Source organism: Moschus berezovskii, chromosome 7 (genome assembly GCF_049115385.1).
Source record: "Moschus berezovskii isolate FMDL1 chromosome 7, NW_MosBer_1.0, whole genome shotgun sequence".
NCBI classification, from domain to species: Eukaryota; Metazoa; Chordata; class Mammalia; order Artiodactyla; family Moschidae; genus Moschus; species Moschus berezovskii.
This window is the reverse complement of record NC_142466.1, coordinates 74,045,368-74,049,301: the sequence shown is the minus strand read 5'-3', so window position 1 is coordinate 74,049,301 and position 3,934 is coordinate 74,045,368. Positions and strand designations below refer to the sequence as shown.

Here is a 3,934-nt window from a genome sequence, read left to right as displayed (position 1 = left end):
CCAAAACCTATCGGCCTGGCCAGAGCAGAATCAGGCTAGGGAAGACTGGACTCCCTGACCCTGGGCCCCCAGGAATCCACGGTCATCATGAAAGTAGGGGGCCAGTCAATGACTTTTATGGTGGATACTGGAGCTGAACATTCTGTGGTAATCACACCTGTAGCTCCCCTCATAGGCTGAATAACAACTATTATTGGGGCCACAGGGGACATGGTGGCCCATTCACTTTGCAAGGCCCATTTGTGTCAGCTAGGGGGCCATCTGGTGACTCATGAGTTTCTGTACTTATGGGAATGCCACATTTCCTTGCTGGGTAGAGACTTACTGACAAAACTGGGGGCACAAATCACCTTTGCCCCCAGAAAGCCTGCGAGCCTCACCTTGGGGAGCCAATTGGCTCTGATGATGGCCATGACCATGCCCAGGGAAGATGAATGGCATCTCTATTCCTCAGGGAGGGAACAAATAAATCCCCCCAGACTGCTAAAAGAATTCCCTGATGTCCCTGTATGTAGGTCAGGAAGCAACAGTTAGAACTGGACATGGAACAACAGACTGGTTCCAAATAGGAAAAGGAGTACGTCAAGTTTATATCTTGTCACCCTGCTTATTTAACTTATATGCAGAGTACATCATGAGGAACGCTGGGCTGGAAGAAGCACAAGCTGGAATCAAGATTGCCGGGAGAAATATCAATAACCTCAGATATGCAGATGACACCACCCTTATGGCAGAAAGTGAAGAGGAACTCAAAGGCCTCTTGATGAAAGTGAAAGAGGAGAGTGAAAAGGTTGGCTTGAAGCTCAACATTCAGAAAACAAAGATCGTGGCATCTGGTCCCATCACTTCATGGGAAATAGATGGGGAAACAGTGGAAACACTGTCAGGCTTTATTTTTTTGGGCTCCAAAATCACTGCAGATGCTGATTGCAGCCATGAAATTGAAAGAAACTTGCTCCTTGGAAGGAAAGTTATGACCAACCTAGACAGCATATTAAAAAGCAGAGACATTACTTTGCCAACTAAGGTCCATCTAGTCAAGGCTATGGTTTTTCCCGTGGTCATGTATGGATGTGAGAGTTGGACTGTGAAGAAAGCTGATCACTGAAGAATTGATGCTTTTGAACTGTGTTGCTGGAGAAGACTCTTGAGAGTCCCTTGGACTTCAAGGAGATCCAACCAGTCCATTCTAAAGGAGATCAATCCTGGGTGTTCATTGGCAGGTCTGATGCTAAAGCTGAAACTCCAATACCTTGTCCACCTCATGCAACGAGTTGACTCACTGGAAAAGACTCTGATGCTGGGAGGGACTGGGGGCAGGAGAGACGGGAATGACAGAGAATGAGATGGCTGGATGGCATCACCAACTCGATGGACATGAGTTTGAGTGAACTCCGGGAGTTGGTGATGGACAGGGAGGCCTAGCGTGCTGTGATTCATGGGGTCGCAAAGAGTCGGACACGACTGAGTGACTGAACTGAACTGATGTCTGGTCTGAGAGGGGGCCCCCAGGTTTGGCCTAAAACCATGCCCCCATTGTAGTGGACCTGAGGCCAGGAGCCACTCCTGTTAGACAAAAAGAATATCCAGTAACACGGGAGGCATACCTGGGAATTAGGGATCACATCCAGTGCCTACCAGATGCCGAGATCCTAACTGAATGTCAGTCTTCCTGGAACACTCCACTCTTACCAGTCAAAAAGTCTGGAGGGAATGACTACCACCCTATCCAGGACCTCCACGCCATCAACAGTGGAGTGATCACCATCCATCCAGTGGTCCCAAATCCCTACACTCTCCTGAGTCTCTTACCCACTCAGGCAAGCTGGTTCACCTGCCTTGATCTCAAGGATGCTTTCTGCTGCTTCCAGCTGTCACCAGCCAGCCAGCCCTTGTTTGCCTTTGAACGGGAAGACCCAAACTCTGGGGGAAGACACAGCTGACTTGGACTTGACTGCGACAAGGCTTCAAAACCTCACATACCCTGTTTTGTGAAGCCCTGGCTGTGGACTTTGCTGTCTTTCCTGGAAAAACTTTAAACTGCACCCTACTCCAGTACTTGGATGACCTGTTGCTGGCCAGTCCCACCCAAGGGGACTGCTGGAGAGGCACCAAAGAGCTGTTGGCTCTACTCTCCACCACAGGGTACAAGGTGTCGTAGAAAAAGGCTCAGACAGGAGGTCAAGCACTTGGGGTTTGTCATCTCTAAAGGGCATCAGGCACTCAGACATGAGAGGAAGTATGCCATCTGTTCAATACCTCAGACGAACACCAAGAAAGAAGTCCGTGAGTTCCTTGAGGCTACTGGATTCTGCTGGATCCTGCTGGATCTGGATACCAGGTTTCTCTGAAATTGCCAAGACTTTGTTTAAAACCACAGCAGAGTCTGGTAAGGACCCCCAGTAGTGGGGACCTAAACAGGAAAAGGCCTTTGAAGAGATAGACTCTTGACCAGCACTCCAGCATTAGGGTTGCATGTGACATAGGACTTTAACCTCTTTGTTCATGAGGAAAAAAAATCACACTGCACAGCGGGGAGGTGGGGGGGTTCCTCACACAAACAACTGGGCCATGGCACCGCCCAGTCGCATACCTGTCCAAACGACTATATCCAGGGCCTGTGGGGTGGCCGCTATGCCTCCAGGCGTTAGCTGCCACTGTGGTTTTGGTCAGAGAATCAGATAAGCTTATTATAGGACTTTGACTGTGTGGATCACAATAAACTGAGGAAAATCTTGAAAGAGATGGGAATACCAGATCACGTGACCTGCCTCTTCAGAAACCTGTATGCAGGTCAGGAAGCAACAGTCAGAACTGGACATGGAACAACAGACTGGTTCCAAATAGAAAAAGGAGTACGTCAAAGCTGTATATTGTCACCCTGCTTATTTAACTTATATGCAGAGTACATCATGAGAAACACTGGGCTGAAGGAAGCACAAGGTGGAATCAAGATTGCTGGGAGAAATATCAATAAACTCAGATATGTAGATGACACCACCCTTATGGCAGAAAGAGAAGAAGAATCCCTTGATTCATCAAGAATCTCTTGATGAAAGTGAAAGAGGAGAGTGAAAAAGTTGGCTTAAAGCTCAACATCCAGAAAACTAAGAACATGGCATCTAGTCCCATCACTTCATGGCAAATAGATGGGGAAACAGTGGCAGACTTTATATTTTTGGGCTCCAAAATCACTGCAGAAGGTGACTGTAGCCATGAAATTAAAAGATGCTTGCTGCTTGGAAGGGAAGTTATGACCAACCTAGACAGCATATTAAAAAGCAGAGACATTACTTTGCCAACAAATGTCCATCTAGTGAAGGCTATGGTTTTTCCCGTGGTCATGTGTGGATGTGAGAGTTGGACTATAAAGAAAGCTGAGCATTGAAGACTTGATGCATTTGAATTGTGGTGTTGGAGAAGACTCTTGAGAGTCCCTTGGACTGCAAAGAGATCCAACCAGTCCATCCTAAAGGAGATCAGTCCTGGGTGTTCATTGGAAGGACTGATGCTGAAGCAGAAACTCCAATACTTTGGCCTCCTGATGTGAAGAGTTGACTCATTTGAAAAGACCCTGATGCTGGGAAAGGTTGAAGGTGGGAAGAGAAGGTCATGACAGAGGATGAGATGGTTTGGTGGCATCACCGACTCAATGGATATGGGTTTGGCTAAACTTCAGGAGTTGGTGATGGACAGGGAGGCCTGGCGTGCTGGGGTCCATGAGGTCACAAAAATTCAGACATGACTGAGCGACTGAACTGAACTGAGGACAAAATATAAATGTAAAAGTTCCCTATGCTGTTACTGCCCTGCTGAACAGCCAGGGGCATAAGTGGCTGACCAACTCCAGGATGACTCACTATCAAAGACTGCTTTGCAAAAACCCATGGGTCCAACATGAGGCTGTGCAAACATTGAACCCCGCCACATTTTT

At 47.6% G+C, this 3,934-nt stretch overlaps 1 pseudogene; it reads left to right on the top strand.

The window, feature by feature from the left end:
* Positions 1-210: 210 nt before the first annotated feature.
* Positions 211-2,161, top strand: LOC129557155 (uncharacterized; annotated as a pseudogene).
* Positions 2,162-3,934: the final 1,773 nt, after the last annotated feature.